We start from the raw sequence: 15,730 nt of genomic DNA on the forward strand, positions 1-15,730 counted from the left end.
ATCAGCGGTGCCAGCGCTGTCGACTGCCTCGTCCTCCTCATCTCCTTCTTCATCTTCCCCGTCCGCTGTCATGTCCGACGAGGAACCGGCCGCGGACATGATCCCATCCTCGGAGTCCACGGTCAGGGGTGGGGTAGTGGTGGCGGCCGCTCCCAGGATGGAATGCAGTGCCTCGTAGAAACGGGATGTGTGGGGCTGGGATCCGGAGCGTCCGTTAGCCTCTTTGGTTTTTTGGTAGCCTTGTCTCAGCTCCTTGATTTTCACGCGGCACTGCGTTGCATCCCGGCTGTAGCCTCTCTCTGCCATGGCTTTGGAGATCTTCTCGTAGATCTTAGCATTCCTTCTTTTGGAGCGCAGCTCTGAAAGCACGGACTCATCGCCCCACACTGCGATGAGATCCAAGACTTCCCGATCAGTCCATGCTGGGGCCCTCTTTCTATTAGATTGCACGGCCATCTCTGCTGGAGAGCTCTGCATAGTTGCCACTGCTGCTGAGCTCCCCTCGATGTCCAAAGAGGAACTGAGATTCAAACTGCCCAGACAGGAAAATGAAAATGAATTCAAATTTTCCCGGGGGTGTGGCTGGTCAGAGCATCCGAGCTCTGACTGCAGTCCAGAGCGTCAACAGAGTGGTGCACTGTGGGATAGCTCCCGGAGCTATTACCGTCGATTTCCATCCACACCTAGCCTAATTCGATATGGCCATGTCGAATTTAGCGCTAATCCTCTCGTTGGGGAGGATTACAGAAATCGATTTAAAGAGAGCTTTATGTCGAACTAAATGGCTTCCTGGTGTGGACGGGTGCAGGGTTAATTCGATATAACGGCGCTAAAGTCGACATAAAAGCCTAGTGTAGACCAGGCCGAAGTGTTTGCAGGTTGAGAGCCCAAATGTTGCTCTTTGGATAATAATTTAGATAAATTGCTTTCAATACACCCCTCCCTTAAACCAGAAAACCTAATCAGGTATCACTCTATTTATGGACACAGACTGTTCATTTTTAATATCTGATGGTTACCACAACAGAAGAGATTATGACAAACCATTAAATAAACTTAAAAGGGAGGCTCAAGTACTTCATATAGTTTACAGTTTATTTATATTCTCCATTGTTTTAAACAGCCTCTTAAATTTTTGAAATAAAATGTTGCCCAACAATATTGTTGGTTACCGTTTGGCACTTCCTCCCTTTAGTTCCCTACATTTATTTTAAGTGAATTTAGGGCTAGTAGAGAGAAGATGCCAGCCTGACTGCTCTGAGGAATGAAGCCCTCTTCTCTTTGTCAGTCACAGAATTGCAGACTTGGTACCATACGGGCAGAGGAAGCTTATGTTTTCCCCACAGTGACCTGGAAGGACCTCTGCTAGGGTGGAGGGTAAAGTTCAGTCTATATATGCACACTATAATTCTGCCCCTTTAGTTGAGTCTGCCTGCATGGGTACCAAAGCTTCTGTGATTCAGACACATATCTTAGAAACTTAACTGAGGGCTTCAATTCATTTTTCATAGGCAATGGAATGGTCAGGTAATGATTTGTTCACATTATCAATTTGAACCACTGACCTGGAAGTTAAATGCTCCTTATCCCATTGCCAATCTCTGAGCCACCTAGTCTCTTTTAGCTCGTGTTTTCATTTTTCTTTTGGTTAATTCTTTGGTTGCACATCATCAGCAATAGCAGAATATCAGATACAGAGGATTTTTTCATGAACTTGTGCTCTTTCTGCTGGCTCTGTTGTAGCATAGTGCAAAATATTGTAGAACCTACATAAATAGTGGCTGTATTTTTCAAATTCTTTAGTACAATAAAGGTGGTAAAAATAAACTTCTGGAATCAGGACATTTTCCACCAGAGCTTAACAGTTTTACATCAGGTATTGAGCCTAGACTAATAGCATTTCTTTAATTGCAATCCCACTCTCCTGCCATATACTATAAAAATCTAATACTTCATGCACAACATTTACCATAGTGAAAGATAGTTATTCACCATTAAATTAGTGATTTGCTACATGAATACCATGTCTAGCTTGGAAAAGGAAATGGTAAACATTATGTGAACTCTTCCACTAGAAAGGATAACATTTATTTTGGAAAGTTACTGTCAACCATTAATTGAGCTATTTGGGTTGTTTAGGCGCAAACTGAATGTGCATGTGTCCTTATGATAAGTAAATGGCACGGGGGGGGAGCTTACAATTTTAAGGCCTGATTCTCCTCTCCCTTAAACCAGTGCTAATGAATAGTAACTCTATCGAAATGAATCGAGTCCCACTGGTACAGAGACAGGCTAAGTGAGAGGAGAATCAGGTCCTTGGAGTGGGGAATGGTTACAATTACGTACGCTGAAGCATAGCAGATGTTGTGTAGTAAATGAAAGGGACTTTGGCCACCATGTAATCTTCTGATAGCTTGCTAACCTTGTCGGACACAAGGACTGCTTTTACAACCCCAGCATTTCCAATTAGCATAATTGGCTTCCCCTTCTCCAAAAGTAAATCCACAAAATATCTCAGGCAAACTGTCTCAGCAGTATGAATCAAGGCAGTCTACTTGCCAAGAAAAAAAAATCAAGGCGTATGTGTGTTAGAGACAAAGAAAATATGTATGTTATGCAGTTAAAAGAGTTTAAACACTACTATAAAGCAAATAGTTTGTTTTTAATACTCCAATGTAGTGACAAGAAAGTGAACTAATATGCAAGATTAAACAAGTGGAAATATACAGCAGAATTTATATTCATCATAATCTTAATTTTGTAACAACAGCAAATTATTTTTAACACTGCAAAGATCAGAAATGAAATAGATAGTCTAGTAAGATTACATTATATGGCGTTTATAACTCAATGTCGTAGGATACTACATTTTCCTGTCACTGGTAAGATAGTGAAATATAATATTAGAATTATTGCAATATCTATACACACATTTTCAAATATAAATGGCATGCTATAAACATAACTCATTCCACTACTGTATGATTATGTTGAAATAATATAACATGGATATAAATGAAGAAAAATGATGTTGAATTGCCTTACCAGCTAGTTTGAATGAAATACTAGCCAAGAAGATCTGAATTAAAATTGGGAAACAGAGTAAATACTGTAGCAATAGTTTCATTCTCAGAAAAGCACCAATTTCTTTTGAAAATGAAATTGCAGATATACTTTAATATTTATCACACCAGGTACTTCATTCACACTGTACAAAATAGCCATATCATTGGCAGAAATGAAGTATGAAGCCAGCTTCTATAGCAGATAAAATTAGAATCTAGTGAGTGGTGGAGAAAAAAGATTTCTCTCTACAAGGCTCCAAATAAAAAATAAAATATAGGGCCTGTAATGCATCATTATTTATACAAACCCGTGAACTGGAGGAGGCAGATAGAAAAATGTATAGTCGTGATGTGTTTTTCATATTGAATAAATTCCACACCTTCAGTTGTGTTCCAACTGTCTGGCTGTGCATATGCAACATATTAACACAAGTCATAAGTAGAAAGGTTATGTGTGCTAAAACAGTACTGCTTAGGCATAAAACAGCATGTCTAACGATTAAAACATGGCAATGGGAAACAGGGTCTGAGTTCTTTTCTTGCATCTGCCATTAAGGCCTGGTCTACACTACGAGTTTAGGTCGACTTTAGCCGCGTTAAATCGACTTAAGCCTGGACACGTTTACACTACGAAGCCCTTTCTGTCGACTTAAAGGGCCCTTTAAACCGGTTTCCTAACACCACCTCGACAAGGGGATTAGCGATAAAATCGGCCTTAGGGGGTCGGAATTGGGTTAGTGTGGACGGAATTCGACATTACTGGCCTCCGGGAGCTATCCCACAGTGCTTCATTGTGACCGCTCTGGACAGCACTCTCATCTCAGATGCACTGGCCAGGTAGACAGGAAAAGCCCCGCGAACGTTTGAATTTCATTTCCTGTTTGCTCAGCGTGGAGAGCACAGGTGACCATGCAGAGCCCATCAGCACAGGTAACCGTGATGGAGTCCCAGTCCCAGTCCCAGGATCGCAGAAGAGCTCCAGCCTGGACCGAGCGGGAGGTACGGGATCTGATCGCCATCTGGGGAGATGAATCAGTGCTCGCCGAACTCCGAAGCAGTAAAAGAAATGGCAAAACATTACAAAAGATCTCCAAGGCCATGAAGGACAGAGGCCATAACAGGGATGCACAGCAGTGCCGCGTGAAAATTAAGGAGCTAAGGCAAGCCTACCACAAAGTCAGAGACGCAAACGGAAGGTCCGGGGCAGAGCCGCAAACATGCCGCTACTACGCGGAGCTGCATGCCATTCTAGGGGGTGCAGCCACCACTAGCCCAAGCGTGTTCTATGAGTCCCTCTCTGGAAACGGGGAAGCGGGTTCGGCGGACGAGGAAGATGAGGATGGAGAGAACATAGATAGCTCACAGCAGCAAGGAAGCGGAGAAACCAGTTACCCCAACAGCCAGGATATGTTTGTCACCCTGGACCTGGAACCAGTAACCCCCGAACTCACCCAAGACCCTGAGGGCACACAGGGGACCTCTGGTGAGTGTACCTTTGCAAAAATTACACATGGTTTAAAAACAAGCGTGTTTAATGATTAATGATTAATTTGCCCTGGCAATCGCGGCCAGTACAGCTACTGGAAAAGTCTGTTAACGTGTATGGGGATGGAGCGGAAATCCTCCAGGGACATCTCCAGAAAGCTCTCCTTCATGTACTCCCAAAGCCTTTGCAAAAGGTTTCTGGGGAGGGCTGCCTTATCCTGTCCGCCATGGTAGGACACTTTACCACGCCAGGCCAGTAGCACGTAGTCTGGAATCATTGCATAACAAAGCATGGCAGCGTATGGTCCCGGTGTTTGCTGGCATGCAGACAACATCCATTCCTTATCTCTCTTTGTTATCCTCAGGAGAGTGATATCATTCACGGTCACCTGGTTAAAATGGGGCAATTTTATTAAGTGGACATTCAGAGGTGCCCCTTCCTGCTCTGCTGAACAGAAATATACCCCGCTGTTAACCACGCGGTGGGGGGGAGGGTTGAAGTGACCATCCCAGAGAATTGGGTGTGTGGGGGAGGGGAGTTAGTTGGGTTTGTGCTGCATGTTAAACCTGAAATCGCAGCCCCTCCTTTTACATTGCAAACCCATTTTAAATGGCACGGGTGCTTGGTATGGGAAATGAGGGCAGAACTGTTTGAAACCATCCCCACATGTTAAGAAGGTTAAAAAAGCCCAAAGACTATATGTCTTACCATGGCTGCCTGCAAGCTGAAATCTGTGTCCTGGCACTGCGTGAGTGATCTCTCACACCAAACCAGGAGACTCTCAATATAAGAGGAAAAATGCGACCTTGTAACGAAAGCACATGTGCTGTGTGATGTTGTGAACAGCAAAATCTAACGTGAAAGAGTCTACCCATTGTTCTCTAAAATGTATCTTTTTTAACAACCTCTCCCTTCTCCACCAGCTGCAAATCTTACTCCTTCGCAGAGGCTAGTGAATATTCGAAGAAGGAAGCGAAGGACGCGTGACGAAATGTTTACTGAACTTCAGACTGCCTCCCACGCTGACAGAGCACAGCTGAATGCGTGGAGGCAGTCAATGACTGATTTTAAAAAAGCCCAATATGAGCGAGAGGAGAGGTGGCGTGCTGAATCGCGGGCTGAAGAGGAGAAGTTGCGTGCTGAAACGCGGGCTGAAGAGGAGAGGTGGCGTCAACTTGTAATCAGAAAGCAAGAGTCGATGCTCCGGCTGCTGGAGCATCAAAGTGATATGCTCCTGCGTATGGTTGAGCTGCAGGAAAGGCAGCAGGAGCAGAGACCGCCGCTACAGCCCCTCTGTAACCAGCAGCCCTCCTCCCCAAGTCCCATTGCCTCCTCACCCAGACGCCCAAGAACACGGTGGGGGGGCCTTCGGCCACCCACTCACTCCACCCTAGATGATTTCCATAGCAATAAGTTTTAAAGTTTTAAATTGGAGTGTGTCCTTTTCCTTCCCTCCTCCCCCACCCATCCCGGGCTACCTTTCCAATTATCCCCCTAGTTGTGTGCTGAATTAATAAAGAATGCATGAATGTGAAGCAACAATGACTTTATTGCCTCTGCAAGTGGTGCTCGAAGGGGGGAGGGTAGTAGGGGAGGGTGGGGTGGTTGGTTTGCAGGGAAGTAGAGTTAACAGGGTGGTGGGGGAGGGGCAGAGGGTTCATCAAGGAGCAACAAACAGAAGTTTCACTCCGTAGCCTGGCCAGTCACAAAACGGGTTTTCAACGCTTCTCTGATGCGCACCGCGCCCTGCTGTGCTCCTCTAACCGCCCTGGTGTCTGGCTGCGCGTAATCAGCGGCCAGGCGATTTGCCTCAACCTCCCACCCCGCCATAAATGTCTCCCCCTTACTTTCACATATATTGTGGAGCGCACAGCAAGCAGCAATAACAATGGGGAGATTCTTTTCGCTAAGGTCTGAGCGAGTCAGTAAGCTGCGCCAGCGCGCTTTTAAACGGCCAAATGCACATTCCACCACCATTCGGCACTTGCTCAGCCTGTAGTTGAACAGGTCCTGATTACTGTCCAGGCTGCCTGTGTACGGCTTCATGAGCCATGGCATTAAGGGGTAGGCTGGGTCCCCAAGGATCACGATAGGCATTTCAACATCCCCAGTGGTTATTTTCTGGTCCGGGAAGAAAGTCCCTTCCTCCAGCTTTCGAAACAGAAGAGACTGCCTGAAGACGCGAGCATCATGTACCCTTCCCGGCCAGCCCACGTTGATGTCGGTGAAACGTCCCTTGTGATCCACCAGGGCTTGCAGCAGCATTGAAAAGTACCCCTTGCGGTTTATGTAGTCGGTGGCTTGGTGCGCCGGTGCCAAGATAGGGATATGGGTTCCGTCTATCGCCCCACCACAGTTTGGGAATCCCATTGCAGCAAAGCCATCCACTATGGTCTGCACGTTTCCCAGAGTCACTACCCTTGATATCACCAGGTCTCTCATTGCCCTGGCAACTTGGATCACAGCAGCCCCCACAGTAGATTTGCCCACTCCAAATTGATTCCCGACTGACCGGTAGCTGTCTGGCGTTGCAAGCTTCCACAGGGCTATCGCCACTCGCTTCTCCACTGTGAGGGCTGCTCTCATCCTGGTATTCTGGCGCTTCAGGGCAGGGGAAAGCAAGTCACAAAGTTCCATGAAAGTGCCCTTACGCATGCGAAAGTTTCGCAGCCACTGGGCATCGTCCCAGACCTGCAACACGATGCGGTCCCACCACTCTGTGCTTGTTTCCCGGGCCCAGAATCGGCGGTCCACGGCATGAACCTGCCCCAGTAACACCAGGATTTCCACATTGCTGGGGCCTGTGCCTTGTGAGAGGTCCATGTCAATTTCCTCATCACTATCGTCGCCGCGCTGCAATCGCCTCCTCCTCAGCTGGTCCTGGTTTGGCTTTGGCATGTCCAGGAGGCTCTGCATGTTTTCCAGGACAATGCGCGTGGTGTTCATAGTGCTCATAATTGCCGCGGTGATCTGAGCGGGCTCCATGATCCCAGTGCTAGCTATGGCGTCTGGTCTGAAAAAAGGCGCGAAAGTAGTATCTGACGGACCAGGGGAAGAAGGGAGGGAGGGAGAGAGGGAGGGGTGAGTGACGACATGGCGTACAGGTACAGGGAATTAAAATCAAGAAAGGTGGCTTTGCATCAGGGAGAAACACAAACAACTGTCACACAGAATGCCCCCCCCCCAAAGATTGAACTCAAAAGCCTGGGTTTAGCAGGAGGGAGGGGGGAAGCAAATGAATGCAGAATAAATCTATTTTTTACATCTTAAGACGACGGTGCAGCATGACTGATAGCCCTCGGCATTTTCTGGGTGCTTGGCAGCAAATACTGGGCGCTTGGCAGTAAGCCTTCAGGTCTATTGCACCATCTGATACCCACTGCAATATGACAACGACGGATACCAATCGTAATATGCTATCTACTGCCCAAAAGGCGAGGGGTTGCTGCTGTGTAGCAATCTAGCCCCACGTCTGCCAGCCCCATGTCTGCCAGCACCCAGATCGCCATCGGCCTCTTCTGGGTGCTTAGCAGACAATACTGGGCACTTGGCAGAAAATAGCATACTACGACTGATAACCATCATTGTCTGCCCGGGTGCCCATGATTGACAGCCGCTGCAGTACGATGACGACGGATACCAGTCGTAATAAACCATCTTCTACCAAAAGGCAAGGGGCTGGTGCAATGCAGCACCACGGCTGCCAGCCCCACGGCTGCCTGCACCCAGATCGCCAATGAAGGCTACCAGTCATGCTGCACCGTCTACCGCCAAAAGGCAGTAAGCTGCTGCTGCTGTTTAGCAATGCAGTCCCACGTTTGCCGGCACCCGGAAGAGATATGGTGACGGTGAGCTGAGCTGAGCGGGCTCAATGCTTGGCGTGGTATGTTGTCTGCACAGGTAACCCAGGTAAAAAGGCGCGAATCTATTGTCTGCCGTTGCTGTGACGGCGGGGGAGGGGCCTGACGCAATGTACCCAGAACCCCTGCGGCACTGCTTTGCATCATCCGGGCATTGCGATCTCAACCCATAATTCCAATGGGCGCCGGAGACTCCGGGAACTGTGGGATAGGTACCATAGTGCAATGCGCCAGAAGTCGACGCTAGCCTCGGTACTGTGGACGCGGTCCGCCGACTTCATGCACTTAGAGCATTTTAGGTGGGGACACACACAATCGGCTGCATACAACCGGTTTCTATAAAACTGGCTTCTATAAATCCGACCTAATTTTGTAGTGTAGACATAGCCTAAGAGAGACGTGTTCTTGATAAAGGTCAGGTCTACACTATAAATTTACATTGGTATCACTATGTCACTCGGGTGTGAAAAATCCATACCCCGAGCAACGCAGTTATACCGACTTAAGCGAGAGGCGGTAGCTATGTTGACAGGAGAAGCTCGCCTGTTGGCATAGTAGCACCTTCACTGAAGCGCTGCAGCGTTTTAAGTGTAGACCTGTCCTTAGTCAGTTAACCAGCATAATAGATACTAAATAGCTACTTGACAGGGATGTTGCAAGGCTTAATTGAGGTCTTTTATTTGAGATCCTTGGGTGTAAGATGCTAGATAAGCACACAGTATTTTAACATGGAGAAATGGTAGACTCCTCTTAATTAAGCCTGCAATCACCTTCCATTGTACAAAGCTTTTTCTCTTTATAGCTTTGGCTTGACCTAAAATTTGCCATGTTTACTCTGAATGTAACCGACCGTGTTTCTATCTCTGTCAATGAAACTGACTGAGGAGCCAAAAACAAAAAAAACAACTCACCCAAAATAAGATGACAAAAATATTTTCATCATCAGTCTCTCAACTGACTATTTTCAAAAGTGAAAAGAAACTCCAGGATCTGGTAAAATTACTCCTCCTCCTATGTTTCCCTCCAAAATCCTCCACTGGCAATGTCCAGATGGGGTAACTGAGGAACACAGGCTTAAATGATTTGCCAAAGATCATACTTTGTAGGACGTTTGTGGCAGAGTTTTGAACAGAATTCTGATCTTACTGGTGGTAAAGGCTACATCTTCTAGGACTACACAAAATAAAACCATAAAATATGTTTAAAACAAACCAAACAATCAACAAACTTTGGGAAATTACAAAATTAAAACATTTGGTTTCAAAAACCCATTAAATCTGCTAAGAGCCAACAATGTTCTGACCTATAGTATTTTCAAAACTCAAGTAACTTAAAAAGCAAGGAAATTAATAGATAAGGACTAGAGCTAAGTGAAAATTTTCAGACAAAAAAATGAATATACTAGTTGATCGAAGCATTTAGTGAATTTGTGCCAAATTGTGACTAAAAAAAATAAAATCTAAATTTTCCAAACAAAACGTTTTGATTTTTTTATTCAAGATGTCTTTTCATTTAGAATTTTGCTTAAATTTTATTTTTAAAGGCAAAAAAAAACCTCACAAACAAAATGAAACAAAATTCTTTTGACGTTTTTGTTTTATCAAAAAATTCAAAAAAGAATTGTTTTGGGCCAACCTGACTTTCCCCCCAGGTTTGGCCATTGAACAAAAAAACTGTTAATTATACCACTCTGGTAAGGACATCATACATTTTACACAGCCCACAAAACAAAAATATTTTTATTAAGTATTAAAATCCATATTTCATCACAACCCAACCAATGTTAATGCAGACTCTCAGCCACCCCGATCTTTCAGAACAAAGCTCCTGTCCAGCAACCAGTATATTCTATTCATCAAGCAAGGAGACTAATGTAACATTACAGCACAATTTTCCTTGCCACAAACCTTTGCACTTATCATGCCCTGCAGTACTGCCATTTTTCTTCAACTGAGCTGTCAGGCCTAGCAATAAGAAACTGCAGGAGAGCTAACTACAAGAAAAGGCAAAGGAAAAAGAGGGTGGGGAACTTGGAATGCTTTGTTCTAAGTTTAAGTGAAAAAGTAGACTGAAAAACCCCTGCAGATAAAAGGTGTTGGGAAGAGATCTTAAAGGCTGTTATGAAGTTAAACAATTTTTTAAAAGTGGTGAAAAAAGACAAAGGGCACATACAAGAAAACTTTAAAGATCTGCTCCAATTGCTAAATTTTGGACTGGATTTCCAACATTCCCCAAACTGGAGAGATTTTTAGATTCAGGGCTCTGCTCTAGTAATATATAACAACAGGAAGAGGAAGTGAGAAAATACAAAAAGCAGAACAAAGTAAAACAAGGAAGAAAAATGGATGGATATAAACCAAGTGTGGAGAAATAGCAAAAGTACTAACTTTACAGCAACTGGATTTCTTCTAGACTCACAAGGATCCCAGTGCAGGGGCACTCACTTGGTGCAGCCAATCCCAGAATCTTTTAGCCAGCACCCTCTTGTACACCTTCATGCCCTTACAGTGTGGGTATAAAAGGTAGAGCAGCCCCAACTGCCACACAGTTCCTTAACTAACATAGAAATCCAGATAACAGCTCAGTATCATTGGAGAAGGAGGGCAAGTCATGTTATCCATGTGGACAAAGCATCTCAAAGAACACCAAATACGAGAAGGTAAGTAACCTCTCTTTGTTGTGAGCACTCTTCCACATGGATCCCACTGTAGGTAAGCGACTTGCAGTTGCCCCTTAAGGAGGGGAGTGATTGGAGTACCTGTCTGAATAATGATTATAGAACAGCTCTACCAAAAAGGGCATCTGATATAGAAACTGTGACAATGGAGTAGTGACCGGTGAATCTATGAACTGAACTCCAGGTAGCTGTGTTACAGGATTTCAGGGATAGGGACACCTCTTAAACAATCATAGAATCATAGGACTGGAAGGGACCTCGAGAGGTCATCTAGTCCAGTCCCCTGCACTCATGGCAGGACTAAGTATTATCGAGAGCATCCCTGACAGGTGTTTATGTAACCTGCTCTTTAAAATCTCCAGTGATGGAGATTCCACAACCTCTCTAGGCAATTTATTCCAGTGCTTAATCACCCTGACAGTCAGGAAGTTTTTCCTAATGTCCAACCTAAACCATCCTTGCTGCAATTTAGGCCCATTGCTTCTTGTCCCATCCTCAGAGGTTAAGGAGAACAATTTTTCTCCCTCCTCCTTGTAACAACTTTTATGTACTTGAAAACAGTTATGGTCCCTTCTCACTCTTCTCTTCTCCAGACTAAAAACAAACCCAATTTTTTCAATCTTCCTTCATAGGTCATGTTTCCTAGACCTTTAATCATTTTTGTTGCTGTTCTCTGGACTTTCTCCAGTTTGTCCATGTCTTTTCTGAAATGTCACACACCAGAACTGGACACAATATTCCAGTTGAGGCCTAATCCACGTGGAGTGGAGCAGAAGAATTGCTTCTTGTGTCTTGCTCACAGCACTCCTAATACATCCCAGAATGATGTGTGCTTTTTTTTTCCACACTGTTGACTCATATTTGGAAAAATGCAAGCTACAATATCTGGGCAAATATGGAATAATGATGAACCATGCATTCAACAGGAGAGAGAAAATGGAAAGTAGTAACACTAGCAAAGCACTGATGGAGATAGAAAACAGCAAATTACACTTGAGTTTGCAATACAAATGGCAGGAAAGAAAAAAGACAGGCTCTTGGCTATAAACAAAGAGCACCATAGACCAAGGAAGTACAAGTTCCTTCACTACTATCCATGATTATGGTGCAACCACAATGGAAAACTACACCCAATTTTGACCTCGTCATCATTATCAAATCTGAGGCAGTTCAGAGAAGAGCAGCAATAATGGTTAAGGTAGAGCTGGTTGAAAAGTGTTTTTTCCAGTGGGAAAACCTTTGATTTTTCAGCAGAAATTCAAATACAGAAAAATTTCAGCTGAACTGAATATTGTGATATGAAAATGCTGCCATGCAGCCCCACAGGAGTTGTAGTTCAGATGCTTTGGGCTCCCATTCTCTTCTATAGGCTGGGCTCCCTGGTTGAACTATAGCTACCATGATATACAGTCTCCTCTCTAGGAGAGAGGAAGCATTGCATCATGGGAGTAATTGGCCAGGGTGTGTCCTGGGAGATATAGTACAGTTGAGGAACCAAGCCCATAGAGGAGAATGGGGACATGAGGCAACCAAACTACAATTCTGATGAGGCACATTTCTAAATTAGAATGACACTAGTCAACATTTTAATCAATGATCTGAAAGTAATTATGAAATCTGCTGTTAAAATTTGTAGATGACACAAAGATTGGTGGAGCCATCTGGATCCCTTGGTAAGATAGGCCCATTCAAACAAAATTAGTATTAATACAGCCAAAGACAAAGTCATACCTCTAAGAACAAAGAATGCAGGGTATACCTACAGAATGGGGGTTGGGGGAACTGGATCCTAGAAAACAGTAGCTCTGAAAAAGATCTACGTGGACAAGCAACTATAGAAGGCAGGGTTCGGCAATCCTTGGGCTCACTTGTGGTTTTTGTATTATGTTCCTAAAAGTTCATGCTTTGGGGTTTCAGCCAGCCACACGCAAGGGTCAGGAAGGGATTGTTTTCCCCCAATATATTCTGAGCCACCGAAGTGGTCCAAGGAATGGAAAAAATACCTTACCAATCAGAGATTGAAAGAGCTCAATCTGTTTAGTTTATCAAAACGAAGATTGAGAATTGAAATGATTATGATGTATAAATACCTTTATGGGGAGAAAATACCAGGTACTAAAGGACTCTTTAGGCATAACAAGAAACAATGGCTGGAAGCTGAAGCCAGAAAAATTCAAATGAAAAATAAGGCACAATTTTTTAAATAGTGATGTTAATTAACCATTGGACCAAACTATCAAGGGAAGTGGTACCCTGGATGTTTTTCTAAAAGATATGCTCTACTTCAAATAGGAATTAATTCAGGGACACCCTATGGCCTAGATTATATGAGTCAGACTGGATGATCACAGTGATCCCTTGTAACCTTATGATCCATGAATCTCTTGGTGACTTCAGATCAAGACTTGATGTCTTTCTGGAAAAGACGCTTAAGTCAAATACAAGTTATTGGGCTCAATACAGAGGAAATGGGTAAAATTTAATGGTACATGATAGTCTTTTTAAAAAGCGAAATATGTCAAGCTTGCTAAGCAATGACTAAGGAGGAAATAATAGTCTAAAAATATTGGAAAGATGTAAACAGAAAGGCGATAGCTACATTACTGAGAAGAAATTAAGGGAGGAAAATGCAAATGGACTATCAGGGGAAATATTTTGACAGTCAGATGACTCTGCAACAGTCTTCCAAGAAAAGTGGTGAAGCCCCACTGCTTGGGACATTTAAATCTAGAAACACTATACAAATTATTATTGGGAACAATCCTGTATTGGCAGGCAGAGAGAGTGAATGATGTTAGTTCTTCTTGAGCTACAGTTTATCCTGATCTATGGAAATGGGGCTGCGTGCCTCACGAACAGCACAGCCCCTTATATAAAACTGTTCTTCAGTCCAGCCATGTGGGAAAATATGGCTTACTGACAGCACTGCAGTTGCTCACTATGGATGCTGCTGGCTTTCCGGGGAGGGGACATTGACAAGAGCATCTGGGCTTTGCATACTGCCCCCATTCCTTGGAAATATCACAAATAAAGTTATTTTACTTTGCTGTGCAAATCCTTTCACCTCAACCAAGCAAGCTAATATTTATTAATGTACAATCTGCATCCAGCTTCCACACCCTCTTCCTCTCACTGACTCCAGGCTGGGTTTGGCTTCCTATCACCTTCATCAACATTTTAAGCTTGTTTGAGAATGCCTCCTCCAGTTTGGATTTTACTGACATATAAATATCCCTAGGAGCTTTGGCACAATGCCTATTTTTCTTAGGTCATTTCCAGTTAAGACTACAAGTGGCACAGCTACAACAATATAAACCAATGAAAGTATCTTGTAAATTATAGCATTTGCAAAAAACAGAAACAAACAAAAACCAGCCACCAAACATTGTAGCTATTGTATTCAAAAGTCACAAAAGGGCTGAGTCCACAATAAAGATTAATTCCCTGTACAGTTGCTTTCTTTAAAATGAAGGGATAAAATTTCTGGCCTTACTATCACAAGGTGTGTTGTTGTAAGAACAGAGGAGTATTGGTTAAGTTGAAGGCACCTACATGCCCTGCCTGAGCAGGGCAGCATGGCTCAGGAGCTATGTCAACCTCCACCCCAACTCCCTACGCCCCCCTTGGGGCCATGAAGCCTCAATGAGAGCACCATCCAGACCCCTGGACTAACAAGCGACTACTGTACTAAGGCCCTGTTCTGTACTAGAATTTATTGACATTAGGCAGTCTCAGGATCACCTGAAATTGTCCCAAGTGAAAAGTGCTCAGTAATAAACTACCCAAAGTACAGAACACACTGTGCAAGTCCTATCTGTTTGAGCTTCCTGACACAAGACTACAGACCCGAGGGCCCAATCCTGCCACTTTTGCTCACCTGAGCAATCCATGGGCTGCAGGATCAGGCCCATTACTCACCTAAGTAGCCCAGTGTTTCACATGAGACTCCCAGAGAGGAATTCCTTATTTAACACAAATCAATTTTAGGTTCTCCCCTGTAATTTGAAATATCTGCCTCTGAGATCTCACTTCCCTACAGTCAAATCGTTATCCCAGGACAGATCCCATTCAACATGCAGAAGAGAAACTTCTGATCAGCCTACTCTATCTGCCCTATGCCCCTAATGTCTCTGACAATATATTTCGTTTCCAATCCTTTTGTTTTTTCATTTCACACAGCCGTAGGCCCCAATCTTGTTTGCAATGAATTTAATGGTAAAACACCTGCTGATTTCAATGTGCGCAGGTCTAGAGCATCCAATCTCTGCACGTGGGTCGTACCACTCACCATTGTGACATTTCTACTTGTAAAAATGTGAAGTGTGTGTGCGCGCGTGCAGCACTGAGGCATTTATAGACCAATTTACGTACAATTCACCACAGAATCCTCCTCAGACAGCGGCAACTAGAAATGTATCACAAAGCAATAATGAAATGGCCAGTGTCCTACCAGCAGTGTAATGATAATCACACATTTGCAAGGCAGCTACAAAACAACGCTCTCAGAGTTCCCAGGAATGTTCAATATTCCAATGAAAAGCACAAATTGTAGTTCAAATATGTCTTCACTCTGAGTGCATTGGGTCATTTACCTTAACAATGTGAACGTGCTCTCATTATCATGTTCAACTTGATTAGTGTA

The 15,730-nt window shown here is 44.1% G+C and overlaps 1 pseudogene; it reads right to left on the bottom strand.

Moving 5' to 3' along the window:
- LOC112106044 overlaps positions 1–15,730 on the bottom strand; it is a 223,149-nt pseudogene that overhangs the window by 129,975 nt on the left and 77,444 nt on the right.

This window comes from Terrapene carolina, unplaced genomic scaffold, assembly GCF_002925995.2.
Source record: "Terrapene carolina triunguis isolate 2854851 unplaced genomic scaffold, T_m_triunguis-2.0 Scaffold62, whole genome shotgun sequence".
Lineage (NCBI taxonomy): Eukaryota > Metazoa > Chordata > Testudines > Emydidae > Terrapene > Terrapene triunguis.